At 51.5% G+C, this 12,664-nt stretch overlaps 1 long non-coding RNA gene across 1 annotated transcript; it reads left to right on the plus strand.

Moving 5' to 3' along the window:
* Positions 1-2,375: 2,375 nt before the first annotated feature.
* On the plus strand, positions 2,376-12,110 carry LOC149120827 (uncharacterized). The gene is made up of 3 exons (XR_016224877.1): positions 2,376-2,529; positions 10,506-10,843; positions 12,075-12,110. It is a non-coding gene; the product is annotated as an uncharacterized LOC149120827 (long non-coding RNA).
* The last annotated feature ends 554 nt before the right edge of the window (positions 12,111-12,664 follow it).

A 12,664-nucleotide genomic window follows, 5' to 3' on the forward strand; every position in this document is an offset into this window, starting at 1 on the left:
CCTTGATAAGGTTTTTAAACTTAAATGGGTTTTTGGGGCCAGCACTGTGGTTCACTTGGTTAATCCTCTACCTGAGGCACCAGCACCCCATATGGGCACCGGTTCTAGTCCCTGTTGCTCCTCTTCCAGTCCAGCTCTGTGCTGTGGCCCAGGAAGGCAGTGGAGGATGGCCCAAGTGCTTGGGTGCCTGCACCCGCATGGGAGACCAGGAGGAAGCACCTGGCTCCTGGCTTTGGATCAGCGCAGCGCCAGCCGTGGTGGCCATTTTGGGGGTGAACCAATGGAAGGAAGACCTTTCTGTCTCTTTCTCTCATTTTCTAGCTCTATCTGTCAAATAAAAAATAAAATAAAATAAAAATTTGAGTGTTTTTTTATTTGATAGACAAAGTTGGACAGTGAGAAAAAGAGACATATGGGATGTTGGCACCGCAGGCAGAGGATTAACCAAGTGAGCCACGGCACTGATCCCTTGAGTGGGTTTTAAAAAAATATTTATTTATAGAACTGAAAAATACTATCATTTAATTTTTTTTTCTTTGACAGGCAGAGTGGACAGTGAGAGAGACAGAGAGAAAGGTCTTCCTTTGCCGTTGGTTCACCCTCCAATGGCCGCTGCGGCCGGCGCACTGTGGCCAGCGCACCGCGCTGATCCGATGGCAGGAGCCAGGTGCTTCTCCTGGTCTCCCATGGGGTGCAGGGCCCAAGCACTTGGGCCATCCTCCACTGCACTCCCGGGCCACAGCAGAGAGCTGGCCTGGAAGAGGGGCAACCAGGACAGAATCCGGCGCCCCGACCGGGACTAGAACCCGGTGTGCCGGCGCTGCTAGGTGGAGGATTAGCCTATTGAGCCGCAGCACCGGCCCTATCATTGAATTTTAAAATGGATTTGGTCAACAGAGATTAGACAGAGCTTAAAAGGCCATCCAGCCACTGGGGGAGCGAACCAGTAGATGGACGATCTCTCTTTGTCTCTCTCTCCCTCTCTGTCACCCTGCCTTTCAAATAAATAAAATAAATCTTTAAAAAAAATCCACTGGGCCACAATGCCAGAAGTGGACTTTTTATTTGGTGAACATCATTTATGGTTAAATATTAACACAACCAAGGGTTAAAGAGTAAAAGCTTTCTTTCTGAGATTTGAAGTAAAACTGAGGTGTTGGTTGTCCTGGCTGTTTATTTTGTCCTAGAGACCTTATTCTCATGGGAAAATAAAGTTATTAACATCATTATTAATAGATGATATGATTGTGGTTATAGAAAATTTATAAGACTCTATAGTCTCATTTATTAGAGTTCATAGCAGAATTTAGCTAGGTTGTTGGATTCAAAAATCAATTTTATTGCTATGTATAAGCCACAAATAAGAAATGGAAGAAAATAACCATTTATACACCATAAATGTTATGCACCTAGTCACAGATCTAACGAATTACGGGCAGGCAGTGTGGTGCAGCAGGTTAAGCCGCCGTGGGAGACGCCTGCCTCCTGTACCCGGAGTTCCTGCTTTGAGTCCCGGCATCTCCACTTCTGATCCAGCTTCCTGCTAACGTGATCCTCAGAGGCAGCAGGAGGTATCTGAGGTACCCGAGTTCCTCCACGTGGGAGACCTGCATGGGGTTCCTGACTCCTGGCTCCTGGCTTCAGCCTGGCCGGTCCGCAGCTGTTCCGGGTACCTGGGGGAGTGAACCAGTGGATGGAAGATCTCTCTCTCTCGCTTTCTCTGTCTCTCTCCCTCTTTCTCTATGTCTCACCTCTTTCTGTAACTTCAGATAAATAAATAAATAAATCTGAAAGAAAGAGGAAGGAAGAAAAGAAAGAAGGGAGGGAGAAAACTTCCCATGTCTGGAAACATCATCTTTCCCTGTGACTTCCCTTCTACTCCTCACAGAGAACACCTGTCGCCCATCGCAGGAGCCCGGATCTCCTCACAGAGAACACCTGACGCCCATCGCAGGAGCCCGGATCTCCGGGCCACGCCGAGGTTTTAGCTCATAAAGATAATGCTGGGTGAAAGAAGAAAGAAGCTGTATACAAAGTCTGATTTACAGGAGGTTTTTAAGTAGCCCAGATCAGACTGTGAGTTAGGAAGCATATGTGTGGGGCAAAACTATTGAGAAGAGCCAGGAGGGCGGCCACCAGGGGAGGGCAGGCACTGCGAATAAAGAGGGGCAAGGCAGGAACATTCCAGAACACACCCATGTGGACGTGGATGCCTGAGCGGGGCAGTCCCTTCTCAGCCAGGTTTTGTTGAATTTGTGCAATAAGAGAGCGGCTCAAAGCAGAGGCAGAGGGGAGGGGCAAGGGTGGGAGCCGGAGCCATCGGAAGAGATCAGAGAAAGGGCGCATGCGCCGTGGAGGGCACCCAGCTTAGTCACCCCTCATTGGGTAGGGGTGGTGCCCTAATTGATTATGCAAATAAGGTAGAGCTCGGCAGGATTTAGCGCCGGAAAGGATCTCTGGGACAGGTTTATGGCGCCGCCCCTGGAGCTCAGCGCAACCAAGCATCTTCTTGAGGAGGACGAGGCCCAGGTGCTCATGGGAAAGTGGGCGTGGAAGCCGGGGGAGCGAGGGTGCAGGGCCAAGGCCCCAAGTCTGCTGGAGACCTCTCGGCTCCCAGGTTTGCTCCGTGCGGCTTCAGCTACCTGCCGGAGAATGGTCCTCAGATGTTAGTGGTGAATTCCAGAAGTATACAACTCGTCGTTATAAACTGCACCATTCTGAGCAGTGTCATGGAATTACTAGACAGGAAGGCAGACGGGGGCCCGTGTGTATTTCAGAGAAAAAAAAAGAAAGAAAGAAAGAAAGAAACCCGAAGTTTGTGAGGTTAAATGAGGGAAGGAACCCAGAAGTCTTAGAAGCAGGCCTTGAGAGCAGCCCAAGGTTTGTACACCAGCAGTCCTGCCCTACAACAGTGTAGGGTCCCACACCCTGTAACTCTGTGGGGGGCAGAGAACCTTCCAGTTCAGTACTGCTCCAGGGGAGGGGGCCCCTGCTCTCCCCGCTCCACCCCAGTGGACGTCCCAGGGAAATCATCCTGTCCCAGTCTCAGGCCTGGGAAGGTTTCTACGTGGCAACATCCCGGCAGGGAGGGGGGAGATGGCTGGGAGAAGTGCCCCATACTCATAAAAACCCCACTCTATACGCAGACTGGGCGCTAGGTTTTCTGCCCAGTCGCCTGAGTGATTGGCTGGGTGTGTTGCTTCATCAAACTTGGCTAGCTTGCTGATCACCATCATCCTTCTCTCATCTGAAATTCCTTCCTTAGGGGAGACAAGGACCTCCTTTCTCGCCAGGCTGGTAACAGAATCTCACCCTGTCGCACCCACTCCATCCCTTTGTCCAGTGTCTCCACACTGTATATGCTACCCTCCTGTTAGTCACTTGGTAACCAGCTTGGTTATCAAATCACAGTGACAGCACTGCAGTGTTTGTGTTCAAGTTTACTTTCATAGTGTCCTGGAAGTGCAAGGATAATGACGCAAGGAGGCAGCAGGGCACAAAGCACCAAAGGACAGATTAGCTCGGGCACTAGGTGGCAACACCGCGGGGCGAACAGGAGAAAACAGAATCCATGTAGATTCTGAGCTATCTGCAGTTTCAGGCGTCTATGGGGGTCTTGGAAACCCATTACCCCTGGATCAGAGGGGACTACTGTGTTTACTCAATGACTCGTTGTTCTATGCATTTTCGACCGGTGTTTTATTAGTCACAATAGAGTTTCAAAGATGGAATAACTATTACTCATTATCTCAACTTGAAAAGTACCAAAAAGAAAGAGAAAATTAACCTGCTGTGCAGAGGCGCCTGTTTACACATCATTCGCTTTTCCCTCTCCTTTCTCCTGGACATACATTTATAGATTCTGACCAAGCCACCGCTGCAGATTTATGAACAACTTGTATTAACTTACAATGAGCTGCCGTGGTCCCGTCGATGGCTCACCTGTGACCCGACCTCCGTGTTATGCATTGGCTCTTTGCCCGCTCTTTAAGACAGAATAAATTAAACCCTAAAGTTAAATTTTTATTTCTCAGTTCAGCTGTGTGCCAGGCATACGGGAGTCGGGGCACTCCTTCAAGGTGTGCAGGCAAAGGTAGAAGCAGCCTGGATTTATTTTTTTTAAAGATTTTTTTTAAAGTTTATTTGAAAGGCAGAGAGAGAGAGAGAGAGAGAGAGAGAGAGAGAGAGAATAAACTTCCAACCACTGGTGCACTCCCCAGTGGCTGCAAAAGCCTACCAGGAGCCAGGAACTCTATCCAGGTCTCCCATGTGGGCGACAGGGGTGTACCACTCGGGCCTTCATCTGCTGTTTTCCCATTAGCAGGGAGCTGGATGGGGAGTGGAGCAGCCAGGACTCAAACCATCTCTATTTTCAAGAAATTACATATCTTAGGGCAGTGCTTGGTATGGCAGCTAAAGTCCAGCCTCTGCCTGTGACACTGGCATCCCGTGTGGGTGATGGTTCAAATCCTGGCTGCTCCACTTCTGATCCAGCTCCCTGCTAATGCCCATGGGAAAGCAGCAGAGGATGGCCCCAGTGCTGGGCTGCCGTCATCCGCATGGGAGACCCAGAAGAAGCTCCTGGCTCCTGGCTTCAGACCCACTGTTCCGGCCATTAGGAGAGTGAGCCCAGTGGATGTGGATGGAAGACTTCTCTCTATATATAAACCTGCCCTCCAAATAAATATATAAATCTTTTTTTAATTGCATGTCTCAGAATGCATGGCAGAGACTAGCTAATCACTCACCAACACTCCTTCCTTCTGCTCCCGCGCACAGCGGAGAAGTACTTTCCCATCCTCCCTTGCAGTCAGATACGGACACCATCTGGCTTCTGGCCAATGGCATGGGAGCAGATGTGTGGGCAAGTGGTAAAAGCCTCCCTTATGGGCCCTCCCGCACTAAGGAGTGATGACTGAAGGCAGCGGGGGGGTGGGGGGGAGCCAGAGCTGCAGATGGAAGGAGCCCAGGTTAGCATTCAGCTGTGTGGGGGCGGAGCTACCCCATGCACTGCCTGACTCTGTGTGTGACAACTGGACTGCAGTCAACCGTTGAGGTGTGGAGGCCCCATGGTTAAAACCAGCTGCTGTTATTTGCTGGCCAGGGCTCCGTGAAGAAAGGAATGTGGTAGACCAGTTGCAAACATGGTCACACTTTCCGTCCCCCCCTTCCTGGTCTCTTTGCCTTTTTGCCATGGGACGTCACAGCGAGTCCCACTGAAGGGTGGAATCTATTTCCCCACCTTGTGAATCAGAGCCAATCTCACAACCGGATTCAGCCAACAGAAAGAGGCAGAAGGGACGGTGTGAGAGCTGCCAGGGAGACCTGGTCGGGGCTCCCAACCAGAGAAACTCAGAGCGGAGCACCCAGGAGGTGCCCTCCGTACCGCTCTCATGAACTCCAGCAGCCTCTTAAACTCCTGGCCAAAGCCCCCCGAGGTCATTACGGCCAGCTTTCCCCGCGTTCAGTTTACCCAGGAGCCCTGTACTCTCAAGCACCTGTTAGCATCCTGCCAGGCTTTCTCAGATGCTGGTAGGATGCCTGGTTATTGCCCATTTGGTTTTGGTCTCTATTTTTGCTTTTTGTGTGGGTTTTTTTTTCTATCCTTCAAAAATAGCATTCTGAAAATCCTTGTAGTGAAATCTTTCCCCATTTGCTGGATTATTTCCAAGAGCTACATTGCTAGTCGTATAAATGGTGGATCAGCAGAGGTGCACATTTCAGCCTCTGCCCTCAGACCACCCAGCCTTTCTCCAGCGAGGTCATTCCCCTCATATCCCAACCACAGCAGGTGGCAGGCCCCCACCTCTGAGCCCCCTCAGCTCTAGGGGACCACAGTTCAAACATCTGTGCTGATTTGACCGGCGAGGTGTTGCAGTATTTCATGTAGCAAATCACTTAAATAAATAGGACCAGGAGTAAAATTGGCTTTGATCTTTTGGGGGGCTATTTTTATTTCTTTTGTGAATTATCTTTTTTTTTTAGAGAGAGAGAGAAGGTAGGGAGAGAGAAAGAGAGAGAGAGAGAGAGAGAGAGAGAGAGCGCGCTTCCATCCACTGGTTCACTCCCCAAATGGCTGCTGCAACAGCCGGGTCGGGCCAGGCTGAAGCCAGGAGCCAGGAGCTTCTTCCAGGTCTCCCACATGGGTGCAGGGGCCCAAGGACTTGGGCCATCCTCTGCTTCATTTCCCCAGGGCTATTAGCAGAGAGCTGGATCAGAAGTGGAGCAGCCAAGACACGAACCTGCGCCCATGATGGTACTGCAGGCAGAGGCTTAGCCTTCTATGCCTCTGTGCCGACCCATGAATTATCTTTTCTTAATATTTACCCATCTTTCTTTTGGGTTACTGGCTTTTCATGTTAATTTTACATCAATTTATTAATATCTTCACTTTACCTACAAGATGTTAACCATTTTTCCATCACACTTGTTGCAAATATTTTTCTCCACTATTTGCTCTTTTTAAAAGATTTATTGGGGCTGGTGCCGTGGTGCAGCAGGTTAAGCCGCCATCTGCTGTGCCAGCATGCCACATGGGCACTGGTTCGAGTCCAAGCTGCTCCACTTCTGATTCGGCTCCCTGCTAATGCACCTGGAAAAGCAGTAGCAGGTGACCCAAGTGCTTGGGCCCCTGCACCTGTGTGGAAGACCTGGAAGAAGTTCTTGGCTCCTGGCTTTGGATCAGTCCAGCTCTGGCTGTTGTAGCCATTTGGGGAGTGAACCAGTGGGTGGAAGTTCTCTCTCTCTATCTCTCTGAAGTCAAGGAGTCTGGAATTCCATCCAGGTCTCCCACATGGGTGGCAGGGTCTTGAGTACTTGGGCCATCTTTCAATACTTTTCCAGGGAGCTGGATCGGAAGTGGTATAGCAGGGGCTCAATGCTCATGTGGGATACTGGTGTCGTGGGCAGTGGCTTAACCTGCTGCACCACAACGCTGGCCCCTGTACCACTGCTTTAATTTTGATAATACCCCTTGTGGACACACGGCATATCCAACTCTTTATATAGTCCAAGCCATTGATCCTTTCTTTAGTGCTGTGTTCCCTCACTTTGAACTTCAGAAAGTCTCTCCCAAGACAGTGGTTATTAAATATTTATTTCATCTTCAGGACTTTTATTGCATAATATTCTTCCCACATTTTATTCTAGTCCATCTGGAATTTAGCTTAATTTCCCATGTAAGATGAAGCACCAAATTGATATTTTCTCCCCAAATGGTTGAGATATAAATCCAACTGGCGTGACATTTTGCTTCTGTTAGAAGATACTCTTGTTTGCTCTGCTCTGTCTTTGGCCAGCCCCTCTGGGACATTACCCAGGGCGATTGTTCTTACCCTGCACCCACACTTTAAATTAGAACGCCGTGATTCCTGTCTTGTCACTCATGTAAGCACAGCACCTGGGGCCTGGGACATGGTAGGATCTCAATAAATACCTGGCGAAAAAAGTGAAGAAGTGAATGAATGAATGAGCAAATAAATGAAGAAGTACAACACGCCAGCCCTGATCTGGACCTCGTGAACATATTTCTGTTGGGAACAACTTTCTTCCCCTGCCTTTGTGAGGCCCACGGATAACAAACATTTCACTCATCCTATGCTGGGTACCTCCTGCCATGTAATAAAATACCCACAACTGGCTTAAAACTGTAATCCTGTCAATTTCCACTCACTGACCTGTGTCTCAATGATTTCGGTAGAATTCAGTGGAGAAGACTTACCTCTGCCCCTCGCCATGTTAGCTGAGACTAGAACATTCAAGAAGGCTTCTTCCCTGCATGTCTGGCACATCAGATAGGACCCCTCACATGGCCATGGGCACCTAAGCCACGGGTCTGAGGCTGTGTACCCCGGGCACCCATTCCCACTCTCACCTGGCTTCCGCGACCCTGCTCCACATGGTTCCTCCACAGGCTCTCTCCACATGGCTTCTCAGGGAGTCGTCTCTTTCTTTCTCTCTTTCAAGATTTATTTATTTGAAAGTCAGAATTACAGAGAGAGGGAGGGAGATCTTCCATCCACTGATTTAATCCCCAAATAGCATCAACAGCCAGGGTCGGTCAAGACCAAAGCCAGGAGCCTGGAACTCTATCCAGGTCTCCCATGTGGGTGGCAAGGACCCAAGCACTTGGGCCGTCTTCTGCTGCTTTCCCAGGTGCATCAGCAGAGAGCTGGAGCAGAAGTGGAGCAGGCAGCATCGATCCGTTGCTCATATGGGATGCCGGCCTTGTAGATGATACCTTACCCTGCTGCGCCACAATTCAGATAGCTTTCCCCTAACAGGGAGCTCAGGCATAAAGCTTGGGCCAGAGCTGGCCGGGGGTGACTTCTGTCCCATTCTGTTGGGTAATACAAGGCAAGTCGAAGGAGAGAGGGTTATATAATGATGGGCATAGAAAGATATAGTTCTGGGCTTGGTGTTGTGGTGCAGGGAGCTAAGCCACCACCTGCAACACCAGCATCCCGTATGGGAGCACCTGTTCGAGTCCTGGCTGCTCTGCTTCCAGTTCAGCTCCCATTAATGTGCCTGGAAAGGCAGTAGATAATACCCCAAATATCTGGGCTCCTGCCACCCATACAGGAGACCCAAATGGAATCTGGGTTCCTGGCTTCTGGCTGGACCATCCCCAGACATTGTGGCAATTTAGGGAGCAAACCAGTGAACTAGCAGATGGAAGATCATTCTCTCTCTCTCTCTTTCAAATAAATAAATAAATATTTTTATTTAAAAAACCTAGAAAGGCATAGTTCCTTGGGAGCCGCTGTATAGCTGACTTCCATAGTGCATTACATAGCTCTTTGTTGCCCACTCAACAGGGCCAGGCAGGAAGCAGGTGCGATGAGAGGCCACACAGACACCGTCTGCTGCAAAGCAGGGGACATGTGGACCCAGACCATTACCGGGCCTGAGGCAGGTGCCCCTGCCAACCTGCGACAGTGAGTGCCTAGGAAGGCTTCCACAGAGGAAGGAACCCAGACCTGGGCTTGTTAAATGAGTGGAACAATAGTCGGTTGAACGAAGAGCACACTCAAAGGTAGACTGGTGAGAAAACTTAGACATTCAGTCTTTTTTTTAAAAAAGGTTTTATTTATTTATTTGAGAGGCAGAGTTACAGACAGTGAGAGGGAGACACAGAGAGAAAGGTCTTCTGTCTGCTGCTTCACTCCCCAAGTGTTTGCAATGGCCTGAGCTGGGCCAATCTGAAGCCAGGAGCCAGGAGCTTCTTCCTGGTCTCCCATGCGGGTGCAGGAGCCCAAGCTCTTGGACCATCCTTCACTGCTTTCCCAGGCCATAGCAGAGAGCTGGATCAGAAGAGGAGCAGCCAGGACACAAACCAGCACCCATATGGGATACTGGCACCGCAGGTGTTGGCTTAGCCTACTCTGCCACAGCGCCGGCCCCGAGGCCCAGTCTTGGTGAATCACTGAAGTTCAAGTCAGAGAGATGAGGTGGGAGGCAAACAAAGCAGGCTCCCAACAACAGGAGGCGGTGGAAGCTGAGAGTCTGGCTGTCTGGGTGGGCACTTGGTGCAGTGGCTAAGATGCTCACATCCCATACTGGAGTGACTGGGTTCAAGTCCCTGCTCTGCTTCCCGTACAGCTTCCTGCCTATGTGCACCTGGGAGGAGGCAGGCAGCAGGCGTCCCTGTTCCCCACATGGGAGGCCCAGGCTGAGTTTGGGCTCCTGGCTGCTGCCTGAACCAGCCCCATCCTGGCTGTTGCAGGCAACTGGGGAGTGAGTCAGTGGATGGAAGATCTTTGTCTGCCCATGTCTTTCTCTCTCTGCCTTTCAAATTAAGGGGGAAAAAAGTCTGAATTTCATCATGATGATTGCTAACCAACTCTGGGTATCAGAACTATCACAGCAGGTGCAAATATTCTGATGTTGAGTTATTCAAGCACCAGTGAGAGCTGTAGGGGGATCCATCCGTATCAAGAGAGGGAATGGGCTGGAAATAGGGTTGGGAACAGTAGCCATGTGAGGAAGGACATCTGAACAGAATGGCTACACCCGGGACATGCCAGAGTCTTACCATCTTTTCGCAGCAAGATGGAGCCACCCATTGTTTACATCAAGGTATGGGACTGGGAGAGGTATTTGGCACAGAGCTTAAGCTATCGGTTGGGCCACCTGCATCCTATGTCAGGGTGCCTGGGTTCAAGTCGTGGCTCTGTTCTCAATTCCAACTTCCTGCTGGTGCTCACCCTGGGTGGCAGCAGGTGACGGTTCAAGTACTTGGATCCCTGCCACCCACATGGGAGACCAGGATTGACTCCCTGGCTCCTGGCTTTGGCCTGGAGCAGCGTTGGCTGTTGGCGGCAAATGGAGAGTGAACTAGCAGTTGCAAGCTCTCTCTCTCAGTGTCTCTCTCTCTCAGTTTCTCTCTCTCCCTCTCAGTTTCTCTCTCTCTCTCTCCCTCCCTCCCTCTCAGTTTCTCTCTCTCTGTCTCATACATGTGGCCTCATCTAGAACTGGGGTGGGCTTGTGACTGCTTCAACCAACAGGCAGCAGCCACAGTGATGGCCAGTGACTTCTGAGCCCATGGAGCTTTGAGGATACTTTCTTCGGGAGAAGCCAGCGTGCTGGAGTGGCCACGTGTACTTGCTCCAGTCCAGAGTCCAGCTGAGCTCTCAACCCACCACCAAGCACATTACCAGCCACGAGAATGAACTGCTTGGACATCAGCCCAGCGGAGTCTTCCAACGACTCCAGCCCCAGCAGCGGCCTGACTTCAGCCGCAGCAGAGACAGCAAGTGAGAACAGCCCTCCTGAACCCTTCCTGGATTCCTGACTCATGAAATCAGAGGAAAAAGAAGACGGTTGCTTGAAGCGGCTTAACTTGGTAATAATTAAGCAGTCATACTTAACTGAAACTCTGAGGTCACAACTCAAACCCTAAACCCAACACTGAAGCAGTCAGACATGAAATGCAAATCAGCAAGCTGGGCCTGGCGCAGGACGGCAGGTGCACCGGTGACCCTGGCTGGGCTGCCCTGGGCTGTGTCCTCACCCGCCCCTTTCTGCCAGCATCCCAGGCTCCCCCCACAGCGGGGTTCATGCGGCTTCCTTAGGAGGCTGGGGGCGGGAGCCGGGGGCCAGGGTAACCCTCCCCTCTCCCCTCTTCCCCCCTCTCCTCTTGGTGTGCCTCCTCCTCGGCTCAGGCTCCTGCCAGCTAGTGAATCCCATTCTATTTCTAGCTTCTGCAAGGTGACTTGTCTCCAGCTCTGATGACACCACTTCCTCCCTTTGTTCCTTCAGCCTACAGTGCCAGCAACTTCCTGCTATTGTTAATTTCCGATTACTTCACCCGCTCCTGTTTGTACCCTCGGCTCCTCCATCCCCTGTGTAACCACCTCCAAATGTCAATGTTCCTCTGTTGTTGTTGTTTTCCCCCAAGATTTATTTGTTTGAAAGGCAGAGCTCGAGAGAGAGAGAGAGAGAGAGAGAGAGAGAGAGTTATATTCTATCTTGAGTCCCCAAATGCCCACAGTAGCCAAGTCTGGGCCAGGCCAATTACATCCTGGTCTCCCACATGAATGGCAGGGGCCCAAGTTCTTGGGTCATCATCCGTTGTTTTCCCAGGAGCAGCCAGGGCTCCCCCCCAGCATTCCGATACGGGATGCTGACATTGCAAAGCAAGGCTTGCCCCGCTGCGCCACAGTACCAGTTCGATGTTCTGTGTTTTTTTTTTTTGTTTTGTTTTTTTTGACAGGCAGAGTGGACAGTGAGAGAGAGAGAGAGAGAGAGAGAAAGGTCTTCCTTTTTGCCGTTGGTTCACCCTCCAATGGCCGCCACGGCTGGCGCGCTGCAGCTGGCTCATCACGCTGATCCGAAGCCAGGAGCCAGGTGCTTCTCCTGGTCTCCCATGGGGTGCAGGGCCCAAGCACTTGGGCCATCCTCCACTGCCCTCCCTGGCCACAGCAGAGAGCTAGCCTGGAAGAGGGGCAACCGGGACAGAATCCGGTGCCCCAACCAGGACTAGAACCCGGTGTGCCGGCGCCGCAAGGCGGAGGATTAGCCTAGTGAGCCGCGGCGCCGGCCGATGATCTGTGTTTTATGTGAGAGCACTTCAGTGTCCTCATCAGGTGCGCACAGTCACAGAACCCCCAGCCCACTGTGCACGAGGAGGAGTGTGGGCCCACGTGCTCGGATGTCCCAGAGCCGCAGAAGCAGAGATTGTACCTGTCATGGTTCAAATGCCGTGGATGCCAGTGGCCCTCCAACTTCCACGCAGAAGGAGACAGCCAAAGAGATAGAGAAGGAGCTGCTGGAACCATTCCCACCCAGAGTCAGGAGCACCAAGCACCAAGCACCGAGCACCAAGCACCAAGCACCGATGTGCAGACTCCATGGGAGGGACTGAGGACTCAGAGGGGAGCAGACAGTGAGTCCTCCCGTGCGCTTACACTGCCGTGGGGGTGACACACATGGACAGGAGGCGTGGATGGCAGAGGCCATGCAGAGGTTAAAAGGCGGGTGACGCATGAACACCACCGCATGTGCGGGGCAGGCAGGCCTCATGCGGGCAGCGCGATGGCAGCTCTGAGACAGAGGCCCCTGAGCACAGATGTGGGGACACCGTGTCCCCAGAAGGGGAAATGGCCATCGCAGGGGCCCTGAAGCAGGAAACAGCAGGAAGGGCGTGAGGAACCCCGAGAAGGGT

The sequence above is a fragment of the Oryctolagus cuniculus genome, chromosome 18 (genome assembly GCF_051225735.1).
Source record: "Oryctolagus cuniculus isolate XC-2025 breed Fujian yellow rabbit chromosome 18, ASM5122573v1, whole genome shotgun sequence".
NCBI classification, from domain to species: domain Eukaryota; kingdom Metazoa; phylum Chordata; class Mammalia; order Lagomorpha; family Leporidae; genus Oryctolagus; species Oryctolagus cuniculus.